This window comes from Lepidothrix coronata, unplaced genomic scaffold (assembly GCF_001604755.1).
Source record: "Lepidothrix coronata isolate B3197 unplaced genomic scaffold, Lepidothrix_coronata-1.0 Scaffold4, whole genome shotgun sequence".
Classification (NCBI taxonomy): domain Eukaryota; kingdom Metazoa; phylum Chordata; class Aves; order Passeriformes; family Pipridae; genus Lepidothrix; species Lepidothrix coronata.
Window position 1 is genome coordinate 3,392,526 of NW_016690184.1, and position 15,047 is coordinate 3,407,572.

A 15,047-nucleotide genomic window follows, 5' to 3' on the forward strand; every position below is an offset into this window, starting at 1 on the left:
ATAACAAACACATGAGTACAGGACTCATGTTCTTTAAGCTCTGGCCTGAAGGCATACATGACTGTTTACGTCCTTGACAAACACGAAAGAGCAAAGGACTGAGTAAAAACATGGTTGAATCCCAAAAGGTTTTTCTCCTCTGTTCTTCAGTCTTGTTACACCACACTTCTCTCTCTCTCCCCTCTTTTCAGGCTTATTATGAGAGCTGAGAGCTCATTTCAATCATCATTCCCATGCTGTAGAATAAATCCATATGGATTTATTGTATCACTGGGCTCCGCAGCTCTCAGAAGTATATACTTTCATTTAAAAAAGAACAGTAAATCTATACTACAGAATCAAACGGAAGATTGGGAAAGATACTGTACACAAAAGACAATGACAAATAGCAACATAGAAAGTTGGGGTAAAGCATCTAGTTGAATGTTTTAACTGTTGTTTTTAGGTTTGGTCTTAAAATTTTCATTGCACTACAGAAGCAAAATCAAACAATGCATTAATTAATTTTAGAAATTATAGCCAAATTGTGGAAAACAATCAGCAGAAAGCAAGCAAAGCTCCAGAGAAACTAGGCATGACTGGCATAAATCAACTAACAGTGACCTCAGAAAAATGCAAGCAAATAAAATGAGAGAGAAAATACTCCAAAATATCCTGGAGTTGGTATTTCACTTGGATACTCAGACTGACGCATCAGTACATACAGTGGTTTCTCTCCATCTGGCACCAGCCAGATTATACTTTGAATATGTGTTTTCCTCTATACGAATTCTACAGAATATTGAAATGAATTAAAAAAACATCAGTAACTGAGTGAATTTAACTTATAGGAAGAGCTGGTAGTCCTAAACTTGTGAAGCTCAACGTGATACACAGAGATTTCTGGTGGGAACATCAGTCTGTGGTGCTATCCAGGGAAGCAGGCTGCCCAGCAAAGTGGTGGAACCACCATTCCTGGAAGTGTTCAAAAGACATGTAGATGTGGCACTTGGGGACATGGTTTAGTAGTGAACACGGTTAACGGTTGGACCTGATGCTTTTAGAAGCCTTTCCCAACCTTAACAATGCTATAATTATATGGTGTACGGTACTCAAAACAGAGTGTAACAAGAAAACTGTTACTGCTAAGTGCAATATAAAATAAAGTTAAAATGGGATTTGAGTAAAAGGAAATTAAGGTTGGACCCTCTAGGCCATGGAATATCCTTCCAACAGCCAAGTCAGCAGGCTCCAAGGCAGAAATCACTTGACATATGACCTGACCACAGCTGAGAGTGCTTCTTTCTGTGTGTTATCAGGACCAGGCCCTGGGTGTCACAGAGATGGAGGGAGCAGTTTCAATATGGGTACAGCTGGAGGCAGAGACACAAGGCCCCATCACTCCCACAGGGTGACGGAAAAACCTGGAGAAAACTATTTTCAGAGACCCCACAGAAGAGAGTACCCACACACTGCGAACAGGGCACTTACGCTCTCATCACTGTCTAGGAGAACGTGCTGAGAAAGTACTGCTGTTGCACTGGGGAAGGTGTAATTAGTTCCTATTGCTGCCTTCCCCAAAAGGGGAAGAATTGAAGTTGCTAATGTTGATATGATTATTAAGTGTTACTGCATGGAGATATTTAGCTTTGATACATCATAACTTGCTAAACAGCAATGACAGTTAATGAAAAATTATCTTCTGTAGCCTCTCTTGGCCCTAGAGTTTTTAAACAAATCTTCAAGTAAATTACTTTCTTAAGGCCTAGCTAAGAGACTCAGAATTACTTTTTTACATCACCTTTCCTCATTGTCTTTTATTTGATAAGCACTATGGAACATATGCTGTGCCCTTGACTCTTGCAGTTCTTTCTTATTACACTTGTAAAGAAAAGCAAAACCAAATGCAGTTTTCCTTATAGAATCTGTCTTTCCCAGCATTTCTAACTGGCTATAAGTGTTTTGTTCTAATATCTTATGGACCATCTTTTTTCCATATCCTTGTTTCTTCTGTTTTTGAAGGGTAATTACCATGTTGTATTTTAAATATTTTATTTTTTTCTGCAAGCCTTACATTGCAAACTTCTAGTGGCTTATCTGCTTCCCCTTTCCCTTTTGAGTGTACTTCCACATTTGGATCATTTCCTCTCCCTCTATAACTTCAACTTCTCAATAATTGATCTCCTTGCATTAATTCTTTACTTGTTCCAATCTTTACTTGCACACTTTCAACACCTAACCTGTGTCTGTTCATTTAATCCTGTCTCTAGCCACTTTGACACTTCCTGAAGGTCCCTTAGTTAGGGTATCTAAACCCAAATTCCTGTTGCTGTCTATGAAACCATGGACTACAGTAGTGATCTGAAGGGTTCCCTAAATTACTGTTAGCATGCGGTACGTTAAAAAACGCAGTTCCTTATTTTTGCTTCAACCTAACACGATGCAAGCTGAAGGTAGCAACAGCACTGAGTTCCCCATTTTGAGCAGTCTTTAGAGAGCCTCTGCTGACAAGTGGAGGCTGACCCTTTAAATTCTGTTGCCACATTTCTATATCACTAGTTTGTTCTCTGTATGTGATTCATGATTCTTCACGCCTTTTGCTGTGCAATCCCCAAATGACAAAAAAACTACCATTATTTGTCATAGCAGGAAACAATCACAAATGTTAAAAAGTAGCTTTTAACCAATCTGTTCTGAATCCTACAAATATTGCATCCATTTATTATGTAATAAAGTTTAAAAGCTACTTTATATTGTATTGATCATATTATTTAAAGTAAAAAATAACATTGCAATTGTAACACTTTCTACTTTAGTAGCATACTAGTTTAATTATGATTTTGTAATTATATATTCTAATGAGAACTTTGCAATCCCTTGCTGTACACAGAGGCATCTTTTCATTCAGTTTTCAACACACAGTTATCAAACTGTTCTCAAAATGTAATTAGTTTCTATGTTTTCTTATGATTAAAGCCATTGCAGAGGATGTTTCACACAAATCTGTTATCCAAAAATGAACATGCTTAGTGCTGTGTATCCTATATCTGGATATTCATTGGGGCACAGAGCCAAATCTGGCAGTTGTCTACAATTTTATTTTCATTGAGCAATCAGTTGAACGTTCATTCAGCATTTTTCCATATTTTGACAGCAAACAAGCAAAATCAACAGCTGCTTTTCTGACCGAAATCATTCTTCCACTTATACTTTAAACTCAGTTTTAAACCCTGGACACAGTAATTCATGAACCATCCCTGTGATATAATGTTCACTCCAAACCTGGCAATCTCTATCATCCTATTCTATGTCTAATTTTTCCTGCTCTTGTAATTTTTCTGGGAGTCAACTTTTTTTTTTGTCCACCTTTACAGATTTTGCAGAAAAACTGTTTATTTACACACATTCTTCTTGAATGGCCTCCTGATAGACCAACCACTTGTGCATACTCTTACCAAGCTTCCTTGTCAGAATATCCATTGTGTATTCTCCTCCCAGGAACCAAGATTAAGCTTCACCCAATTTTCCAAGACTTATATGGCTCTCTTCTCCCACACTGTGCTTGCTAAACTACACACAGGAGCAGTGCAGAAAGAGCCCCAGGTTACCACTGGTTAGGACTGCTCTGAAACTGGAAGCAGTACTATTGCTTTCATGGGGCTTTACATCTGGGTTCCCAGTCCTGCTTCTCAGTTCAGGTATTGGTGGCTATGCAGCTTTTGTTTCGTAGTCTGTATGAGTTTGGTGCTAGCTAGAGGGCCAGTATTAGTGCTGTATTGAGTCATGCAGACATATCAATTTTTTTTAACAAAATCCTAGTAAAAATGCTCAGTTCAGCAACATGAGCTAAGGATTTAATTTCTTTTCACATGGAAAAGAGCTTCAGCAGAACTTGAATTGCAGAAGTGAGTTTCTATGGTCTCTTACATCATATCTAAGCAATTAATTACTTCCAGGCATCCATGTTAGTTATTAGTGAGGATAATCCATAATTCATAATTAGGTATCTCTAATAAGTAATGCTTATCAGTGCATCCAGTCTTAAACAGGGTACCCTTTTTGTGGCAGTTGTTTTATGTACAGCACACAAACTTTAAAAATCTGGAAACCAGGGCAGCTTTGCACAGAGACTGAAGAAGCTGCTGTTCTCCAAGGTTCCTTCATTCAGAAGGGCTGTCACACTATCCCTCTTTACATGAACAAACAAGGAGGCACCAGAAAGCCATGTGCGGTGTGCAGTAGGTGTCAGTGGACCCCACTCCCGTACTCACTGCCACATGCAAAAGAAGGGCATAGTTGGCAGCTGGGCTAATTGATGATACATCTTCACAAGTGGATTTTGGTGAAGGAAGAAATTCAATTTCTCTAATGGGAGCTCTGCTATTTATGGGAACAAGCTGCCAGTTTTCTGCTCATATCAGGCGACAAGACTGTTGCCAAGAAAGGCTTCCTCCATTTAACAGGAAAGAAGCCTTCAAGACAAATTCTCCTACTAGCAAAAGTCCAGTCAAGGTTAAGGAGAGTTAAGGTAAAGAAAATTACGAGCCAAACAAGTATTTATCTGTAAAATATATAAAGCCCATCCAAACTGTCAGGCTGGCTTCTGGACTATCCAGCAACCCGAACATCAACAAAATCTGTCTCTAATGAGATCCACAGGCACTGGTGCTGAGCATCTTTTAGTACAGAGCTGCTGTATTTCTGACATAGGTTTGAGGTGTGTTGTGTTTAGGCCTGGTGGATCCTTTTGTCAGCCACACACAAACCGCTCCAGTGTTTTTTCTGTTGTCAGATCTGACTCTGCAGGACCATGAAGCAGTTACTCAAGCCTATCCCAAAATAACCAAGGGTAAAAAAGCGAAATAGCAGCCACTGATGCTTTCAAAACTGCCTTTTTAAAAAGTCTTGAGACACTCACATGGCCCTGATAAATCAGATGCAAGTTTCATTTAAATCATTAATCTCCCATGAACTGACATCTCTGTCACGAAAATTAAATTTCTAAATAACTGTGAGTTCAGCCTGCAGTAAACTTCTGCCAGCAGTGATCAGTACAAACAGATTTTACAGAAGCAAACAGATGCTGAGAATTCACAAGGATGTCTCACAAAGCTGGTTTTGGTACTCCACGGCCATCAGCTTCTCATCCCTCTGTTGTTTTTCCCAACCCAGCATCAATCGGGCTCACTACTTTGATTCTCAATTTTCTGCCTGCATGTCTGGATGCTAAATCAATTGGTGACAAAATTATTGAAAGAATTCTATTCAAAGACTACCAGATAAAATTTCTGCACTGACTGGCCTGAAAGACCTCCTCAAATCCTCTGCTTTGTAATTTCTCTCTGCAAAACAGCTATAGAGTTAGGTTTGGCTTTCAGATGGGAAGCCCACACTGGGAGTCTGGAAAACTATCTTTACACAAGTTTTCTTCACATTCAAGATTTATTTTTTTAATGAAGGTAAGCAGATAGAAGAGGAAGAATAAGATTTTTCTTCAGACACAGGATCATTTTGCTTGTTAGTTCTGTGAACGAACGAATTTTCAAGCTACATGTCACAGTTGTTAATGAGACCGCCAGTACCCAGCTCCCCTTCTCCTCAGCGTTAAAGACCATCAGTTTTATTAGTACCGCTTACAGTCAATTTACTTCAATTTTGGTACCACGTACTGCTATAAAAGGTCTTACTCCAGGAATGCGAACTTTTTCCCCACGAGGGTTCATTATCTCCAGTCCTGCAGCCTGGCAGGTGCCCCACGGCTCAGGGTGTCCCTCCGCTGCCCCACCACGCTGGGGAGCCTTTCCCCCGCGGGCTGCTCCCTGCACGGCCCCGCGCCCAGGCCGGGACACGGGTGCCGGGCAGGCAGCGCTGGCGGCCGCTGCAGGAAGGGAGGCCTCCCCCGCCTTCCAGCGTGCGCCACGAAGGGGACTCTCGAGGAGCGGCCGCGGGAGGAAAGCACCCCGCGGCAAGCCCGAGTGGGCCCGTTCCTCCCGCCCCCGGGGGTCTCCCGGCCTTTCGGGGCCGCCCCAGCCCGGCCCGAGGAGCCGCGGGAGGAGCCCGGCCCGGCGGGGCGGCAGGGGGAGCACGAGCACGGGCCGCGGCTCCGGCTGCCAGGAGCGGCCGCCGCAGGAGCCGCACGGGCGACTTCTCGGAGCCGGAGGGAGGCGGCGCGGAAAGCCCGGCGGAGGAGCCGAGGATGCGGCCGCTGCCGCCGGCCTCTGCTTAGCGGCGAACGCGGCCCCCAGGCGTCGGCTCCACCACCCGCCGCCCCTGGGCGCCGGAGTGCAGGAAGCGGCGCCCGGCTCCCAGGGCCCCCCCTCCTTCTCTCCCCTCCCCGCCCAGCGCAGCGCGGGCGCGGGCGGCTCGGGCCGCCGCGGGAGCAGCAGGCGCTGGCGTCGGATGCCTGCGCTACGCCATCCCGGTGCTGCCGCGGCCTGGACTCCGCGGGGAGCGCGGGCGATCGGCGGCCGCTCCTTTGTGTCCCAGGTCGGTGCGGGGGAGCGGCGAGGGGGGCGCGGGGGCGGTGGGGCAGAGCGGCAGGACCGTGTCCCGACCCCTACCGCAGGACTGGAACAGGCGGCATGCTCGCCGGCATGGCGGGCCGGGCACTTGTTTGTGTCGGGCTGAACCTCCCCCTCCCCGCATCCTGGCAGGAAAACCTCGGGAGCCTCCCCCCAGCCCGGCTAAGTGGCGTTCGGCACGGCGGGCTCGCCCCCCTCCACCGCGAGGCAGAGGACGGTCCCCCCGAGCCCTTGGCGGGGGCTGCTTGTTGCCCCCGGGAGCGGCTCGTGGCTGGGGAAGTTCCTGCCTGGGCAGCGTTTCGCCACCGCTTTTGATTGTTTATCGCTCCGAGGCGACGCCGAAAATAGGTCAGAAAAAATGTCCAGCTCGTCCCCGCCGCGAAGTGCCCGAGTGCCGGGCGCGGTACTGGGACAGCCGGAGGCGGTGCTGCCTTTCCCCTCCTTCCCTTCCTGAGAAATACTGGATTCTCACAGGGTTTGAAACGGAGGTGGGGGGCGTTATATATATATATAGTTGGTTGGTTTTTAATATCGCTTTTTGCGTGCGGTGTGGAAAGTTGCTGACCGAGCGTTAGGAGTAACTGTTAGGAATAACTATTTCCTGGTGCGCCAAGGGCGGCACTGGCGGCTCTCGCCCGCCCGGTCCGAGCGGGCACGGCCCGTGTCCTGCGGAACGCGGGCGGTGCGGGGCACGGTGCGGGCAGGGCGCTGTGGTCCAGCCGGGCCCTGCCTTCAGCAGATGCTCGTAACCCCTGTTACCGCCCGTGGGATCTCGTCAGGGCTTAGTTAACGACCAGAGTGCTAACAGCAGGATTTGCATGATCAGTAAGCGCTCTGGTGGAAATAATCTTTCCTTCTTGTATTATTTTAAGCAAAATTTCCAGCAGAACTTATTTGAAAGCTTTATTTGATGATTATGTGTTAAACATACCACTTGGAAGAGCAGCTGCATAGCATAACAGATCTTAAAAAATTGTAATTGGGGGATTTGCAGTCATGTTGATGTTATAAACTAAATTTGCTGAATTGTTTAAGCCCACTTTCCCTTTCTCCTGCTTGCGGTGGATTTTGCTGACTGAAAGGTAACAAGCTACTGTTTGAGATCTTACATTTATTATATAAATGGGCATAAATGTCTAATATGTGTTACTGGGATTTGCTTTGTTTTTTAAGTGATTAATTCTATTAGCTTAATGTTGTCTTATACATAGGCAAAGCCTGAGCTAAAATCCACATGCACCGCTTTTTAGTTTGCTGCACCAATAACTAGTGAATGTTACTGCATCTATTACTCTGGAAGGGAATGTATTACATTTTCATCCATTAAGTAGTTCCTACTTAGCATTTTGATTGTGAAGATAAAACTGCTGGGCCCGTGCTAAGGGATAAATGGCACAGCCCCAACCTGGTTCAGTAAAGCTCTGCTTTGCTGGAACATTACAGCTTTTTTACAATGAAAAAGTTTTGGATTTGTGGAGGAGCAAATTAGGTATTTCAGCATAGTTTTTATTATTTCATTCAACAATTCATTGCCCATTAGAACTGAAAACACTGTTCTGTAGGAAGTGGACAATAATCCAGGCTCTGGCTGTATCTTTGCAAATACTTTAAATGAATGAAGCACAGAATTGTCATCTTTCTCTGTTTCTTCCATATGACTGTGCCAGTAGCCACAGTCTGAATACCTGCATTTGGTATGTCAGAGCACAGCTATAAATCTTAGTCTGCATTTTCCTTGGATGGACCAGCTTGCTTCCCTTTTCCCACCTCTCATTTTTCCTCCTGTAGGTAGCATAAGTCCATTCTTCAGCTTTCCTTTGGTAACCGATAAAAGTCAGAGAATATGAATTCAAGCTCATTATTTGGAGGGGTTTCAGTGTCCCTTATGTGAAATACGATCCTAGAAAGCTGGTAAGAGTTGACTGGTATAATATGTGAAAATACTATTTTTGTTCTTAAATTAACACTGTATTAATAAAATTGATTTGTTATTTTCACTTCAGATTACGGTCATTACTACTGGCCTGGGTAAGGTTTGGCATGAATCAGTAATATAGTAATCAGCTGCACACAGCAGCAGAAATCTGTCTTCAAAACTGTGGTTTTGAAAATGTGCCAGACAACCCAGCACATTTATTGATTCAATTTAATACCATTGCAATAGATTTTACTTCTGTTTTGAGTTCAGCAAAACTGCAAAAATAACACCTTGGGCTCAGTTCAGATTTCAGAAGACCCCTTGCATCTCTTCTGAAGCCCTGATGATGGATATGACAGTATTACCTGACGTTCCAGTTTTGTGGTTTTAACATTTCACTTGAAAGTACCTGGATTTCAGAGCTCAGTTCCAGGATTGTCTCTGTCATTTTTTTCTCACATAGAAGAATTCGTGAATACAGTTCCCAAGCAGGGAGAGACATGAAAACTGAGATCCATTGCTCTCTCTAGCATTCCCTGTTGACCTCACTAATCAGTTCTGTGCTGAGAAAGACTCTGTCAGGTTCTGGTGGACTTGGTTGTGGTTTTCAGACATAAACACTCTCTGACAGGATGTTTCTATCAGTATCTCATGCTCACTGGTTTACAATCTGGTGGTTTGGTACGAGCTTCTCTTGCTGGAAGTGATTAGATTGAAATATGAATGCCACAGTCTAGTTGGGAAGGTGCACAAAAAGTAAACCCTCGCAGAGGGGCGAGGCAGATTATTGTGAATGGTAAGGTTTTGAACTACTGTAGGTGAAGATATGGGAGCCCTGTCTGAACTCTGACTCTTGTACATTTTTTTTCTTTGAAGAGAACCTAGCTATCTATACCAACCTAGGAGGCAGATACCTAAATATTTATTAATGTGATGCTAAGAGTACTGGTGTCTCTTTCCTGGCCTGGGTGCTGTCCTGAACATCTGTGAAAGTTCAGCTTGTACCAAAGATGGATCTCAGTGTGAGAATTATAATCAACGGTTGTGCATTTTTGTTACTGTTGACCTTGTTTCAGTATTTGAAGTTGTTATTGATAAAGGCCAGTACTTCTCATGCTTGCTTGCTAAATGTTTCGTCCTATGCTCTGTGTGTCCCCTTTTCCTCTGTATGAAAAATATAGTCTCACTAGAGCTTTAATTGCTTTCATAACAGGATAGATGAGTAGCACCTGTGTGTTGACCAGCAGTTGTTCCTGATGGATATTTGTTTTGCCAGCCTGCTGTTGTATATCAGGTACTTCTGACAGGCCATTGGCTCAGAGAGCTTGTAGACAAAATAAGTATTCCTGGCTCAAGTAACAGCACATAAATGCTTTTGGTTAACTATGAGCATAACTTAGAGTTTCTTGAATTATGAATTATTTAATCTTGCCTTTGTTTTCCCTCCGAATGAAAAAGTTGGAAAAATGCGATTTTTTTGGTTGCTTGTGAGCTTGCTAGAATCAGACTATGCTTCTGAATAAATGCTACTTCCATATTTTTCTGCCACAGCTAGGCAAAACAAAGTATCCTTACGTTCTGTTGACGTTAATGCACCACGTGTTTTCTCTGTGGCAAGACACCTGATTTTATGTTCATTATGCATCTGCTGATTTTGGCCTTCTCTAGCATTTTACTAAGCACCTTTTGAACACATTCATTCATGGGATACATCTCATTAAGTATTGTGTATAGACAACTCAGTCACTGCAGAAGTATTAACATAGTGGTTAAAAGTATTTATACATTCATTTTTAGCAAAGGTGGTTGGTATGTTGGTAATGTAGTATTGCTGATATTTGTAGAAGTCTGTTGTACAAATTGTCTTCCTTGAAGAACAATTCATGGAACCTTCGTGGTAACAAGAATATACAACAAAGACTATACATGAAAAAAAAAACTGAAAGGGAGGAAATAAGTTTGCCATGGTTTGGGGTCAGGAAGAAGTCAGGTGAGCCAATTGTGTTTACTTCAAGCAGGACAGCACTATTCTTGGAAAGAAGAGGCAGAGAAATAAAGAACAGAATCAAACCTCGCAGAGCTCAACTTACAAGAAGAACAAAAGTTGAAAAAGCTAAAGCAAATTGAAATAACATCAATTCTATTTTTTGCTAAACGGTTTCAGTACTATTTTTTTCTGAGTGGATTTTCTGTAGATATTTTGGAATTGGGAACATTATCATTGCAAAAAATCTTGAGCAGTTTTGTTGGAAACAAGATACAAAATCTCACCAGTATTTCTTACTAAAAATAAATAAAACATGTCCACATTTCTGAATTGCATGTCTTGTCTCAGAAAAAAAGCAATACATTCATATTTTGCTATTTTTAATTTTCAAATGAAAAGTTAAAAAATTGTTACCTCTAATACTATGTAATTATAAATATTTATACATATCTATGTATGAATATGGTTTTTTGAATCTCATTTATAAAATAAATCACAAACCTGTGCACAGCACACCCTCAAATTCTTAGAATTAAGAAGAAATCTACAGCATTTGTCAGTTAGTTGTGCAGGAAGCCTTACACTTGGCTTCTGATATCTGAAATAATAAACTTGTTTGTTTTCCAGATGTAAGTCTGCCCACTATAATCACAACCTTGTTCACGTGCTGTGACCTCATGAATTAATCCCTGTTACTGATCATGCCATAAATCACTCCTTACCTGTTGCATAAAGGATGTCAAGAGAGATAAGCTTGTAGTGCTTTCTAGCTATAAAATAAACTGAATTCTCTTTATGCTTTAGATGATTTTCTAAATAAATGAGGTTTCCCTTTAAATTTTCATATCAGAATGGCTTGCAGTATATCTTTTGTCTTTTTTCTATTGAAATTTACAACAGAAATGTGGTAGTATCTGCGCTTCTGCAGAAGAAACTGTACTTTCTTCCTAGGCTGTCAGTTCAGTTATCACTTGCTGATTTTTCTGCATAATGATTGTGTATTTCCATGTAAAAAACCATGTAATTAATGCTGCTGGGTTTTAGTAGTAGAGGTAGTAGTATTTGTGTATCTAGTGCTTTTAAACTAAATTAAAATTGCTTGCCTGCCTATTTATATGTGGCCCATCTAGCTTTCTGTAAATGCACATATATATTTTTAAAAGATTTTCTGAATTTTTGGGGTTATACCAGCTATCAGTTAATTCTAGGGGCCTATGATTTCATGCACCTCTGACCTTCAGTCCCTCACCTTGATGAAATAATCAGACCAAATTGTGTGAAGGTACTGAGGATATTTGAAGTACTGAGACAGTGAGGCATAGTAGAAAACATGTGTTTCACTGCTTTACGTGTAAAATAGCTTAGAGGAAAAAACCTTGTAAGGATGAGGTCAATACTAGACCTTAATGTGGAAGTCAAGACTTAGATCTCCAAGTTTGCAGCCATTCTATTGTGCTGGACTTCTTTTTGTAATGAAAGCCCTTTCTAACGAAAGCTGTTCCTGAGGCAGAAGCTCTGAGCCATAGGGTTTTACCTGCTGTTAATCTTACTTTGCATATTCTTAAGAGACAGCCTCTTCTATGGAAAGTGCATTGTATGTCTCTGAAATTGGATTGAATGCCAGCTAATGCTACAGATGTTTGGGCTGAATTTGGGTCCGCGACTAGAAGCTCTAACAGATGTGTTACCTGCCTTTTGATTCAAAAATGTAAAAGCTGTTGGTGTTTAGCTAAAAAGATGAATTTTCATGGCAAGTCCGTATGGTGAGCTGTCAGTTTGTCCTTCTCAGATAGGACAGGAAGGAACAATGAGCTGTTTGAAAACCAATCAGCCATGCTGTCGGCAGGGTGGGGAAAGCCTCTGATGACTTTGGTTCCTGGTTGGTGGGCCTTTTTCCCCTGGATGTGTTATACCGTATTTAATACGTGGTTTTGCTTATTCTACTTGTAGCAAATATTAAAGCAGCATATAAGGGATTTAATGGTTACAAAATGTTAGTACAAGAATTTCTGACTAAGCATGACAAGTAAATGGTAGGAGAAAAGGAGTGAACAAAAACTGTTCCATGTAAAACATTGTCAAAAATTGTTTAAATAGCATTGGTGATAGTTCAAGCTAATTCAGAAATCAGTTTGCTGATTTGTTTTGATGTAACCCTTCAGATCTACCCATTGAAGTTACTGAAGGAGATCATTAGATTTGTTTTGTTTCCAGTATGTTATTTTGGAAACAGAGCTGTGCCATTTTAGGTTTGTGTCAGTGTTTTTAGCAGCTTCTCACACATCAGCGTTGTTCTGTTAGTGAAATGCCACACAGGGAGTAGAAGGTGAGAGGGGCATGAAGCCTTCAAGCTGCACAATAAACAAAGGCAAAACTTGAATTTGGATTTGGTAAGGCTGGTATATTTGTCTTTTAATAGTGACTCTTTAAGCAAGGTATTCTGGCACTGTAGTGAGGAGGGAGCAATGCCAGTGCCATGATGGAGGGTTACGGCCTGTGGAGCTCAGGTAGAGCAGGCTGTGGTAACTAAGGTGGCCCTGTCTCTCTCCTCCGTGACAGGGAGCAGAAGAGCCCTTCTACAGCAAAAATTGTTCCTGTCTCCCGATGCCAGCTGTCAGTTGGTAACTGCAGGCAGAGAGTGTATCTGGGCCTGTTGGGACAAAGCTGCTGAGAGCTGCTCCGCTTTCCATCCTTCTGTGCTTCCTTCATGAAAGAAATGGTCTGGGTTGCCAGGCGGGGTTCCCAGGTGAGAGGTTTCCTCCCTGGGAAGCCAGGCCTGTGAGTAGGGAGCAGGACACGCCCTATGGAACAGGGTAGAGGTTAGACTGGGCTGTCGCTTGGGCTCTAGGGTTGTGTCCTTCCATGGAGGAAGTGGGGCGGGAGGGGATTACTGTTCAACTTTTGAGGTGAATAAAAGGAAGGAATGGAGGATAAAAATACTGACTCAGGAATGGCTGTGAGAAGGGGCAGTTTCTCTCACCTTGCCACTCTTTGCTTTGCTGTGCCAAGGCTGTGGCTTATGGAGGCAAGGCAGGATGAGGGTACAACTGGCCAGGGAACTGCTGTGCTGTGCTACCGCTTGCTTCCCTTCCCCGCGCTGCGATGGCACAGCTATTTGTGGAGCTGTGCTTTGAAACCGGATAAGGAAGTGATCTGATCAAGCCCTGCAAAAATAGATTATTCTAAAACGGTAACTAATTAATTTTAAAATGCTGTCCCACAAGCACTGTGTTGGCAGTGTTGTGGGGGCGATATACTGCTGCTATGAAGATGTGAATGAGCACCTGGGATAGAAACTTCTGAAGCTGTTGCTGGTGTGGAAGATTTCATTTAGTTCCACAGGCAAAGTTGGCTTAAATTCTTGCTTTGCCCTTCCTCACTTCTTCAGGGCTAGATGTTATTGTAGGTGTACTCTTTCAGATAGATCAGTGCAGCTGTTTGTGGAGCTGTATTTAAATCAGTGAAATGTTGCTGTTTAAATTATTAAAAAAAACAAAACAACAACCTCACAAAATTTACAAAGTAACCTCCAAAATAGCTGTAAAGGTTTTTTTTAGCGCTTATGAGCTTTTTGCCCCCCACAACTGCCAGTACAATTGCAGAGATGGCTGTTTGTGGCATACGAGCGAGCAAGTCTGCAAGGGTAACAGAGAGAAATAACTTAAAAGACTTTACTGCTCATGATATGTAATGTGCTGTTTTCTCGTGGTGCTTACTGACATCCAGTCTTCCTTGTATGCTGAACTCTGCTCAGTTTGTTCAAGCTACCATGACAATTATCTTTGATCAGTGTTGTCTTTACTTGACATTTGTTTCTTCAGAAACTTCTTTTCCTGAGTATTTGTCAATTAAAAAAGCACTGTATGTACTGTGTTTATTCTCTTCTCTTCTAAAACAGCTAAAGGAAAGAAGGGAGTGATTTAATTTTATTGTGTTTTTTTCTTGGAGGGGGGAGCATGTGTTACTTGTTTGGTTTGGTTGTTGAGGGTTTTTTTTGCTGTTGGGTCAGATCTGTTTTGCTCCAGGCTTCAGTAGTAGAAAAGAGAGTGGGGAACATCGAGGATAGAGCATTAAAAACTTGTGCTTGACTTGTTGTAGTAATAGCCATGTGAACTTTGAAGTTTAGATATGTTTCGACTTGAAGCTCTTAGATTTGGAAGTGAGCAGCACGTAAGTTGCTGGAGATGCTACCTGGGGTTGCAGAGAGATATATGGCTCTTCCTCACCTGGTCAGTATTAAGATAAGCATGCATCGAGAGAGCTTAAAATCTTTGGCCAAATTGACATGTCGGTGTTTGTTTGCTACAATATGTTTTTGAAAAGCTTTAATGCACATTCTGAAATACTTTTCTATGACATCATTAGGTCATTGCTTGCAGTGGTAGTCTGCCTAATTGTCCTTCAACTTTACAGTTGTATCATTCAACCATAACTAAATTGCACTTTATACTAGAATAATATGGATTTGACTATAAAATTAGTGCATGTTTTGTGTAACAGAAGAGTTGCAGAGAGGGTCTTAGAAGACTTATGGTCAGAAAATCATCAACAAAGAAAGAACAAAATAAAAATCTGTGACTTTTCTCTGATGGGTATTGAATAAAGACGGGACAGATATAAGAAGCTAAAAACAGTGTTTTGT

At 42.3% G+C, this 15,047-nt stretch overlaps 1 protein-coding gene across 7 annotated transcripts in view; it reads left to right on the top strand.

The window, feature by feature from the left end:
• Window positions 1-6,359: 6,359 nt before the first annotated feature.
• The window catches only part of FAM135A (family with sequence similarity 135 member A), an 83,282-nt gene continuing 74,594 nt past the window's right edge, over window positions 6,360-15,047 (top strand). For 3 of the 7 annotated variants that reach the window (XR_001876364.1, XM_017824799.1, XM_017824847.1), the window contains exon 1: window positions 6,360-6,465. The gene's annotated coding sequence lies outside the window, so the exon portion shown is untranslated. Of the gene's footprint in view, window positions 6,466-6,829; window positions 6,849-7,199; window positions 7,326-7,563; window positions 7,583-8,288; window positions 8,412-15,047 lie in introns of those variants that run through there. The other 4 variants (XM_017824809.1, XM_017824839.1, XM_017824803.1 and 1 more) reach the window with 4 other exon arrangements.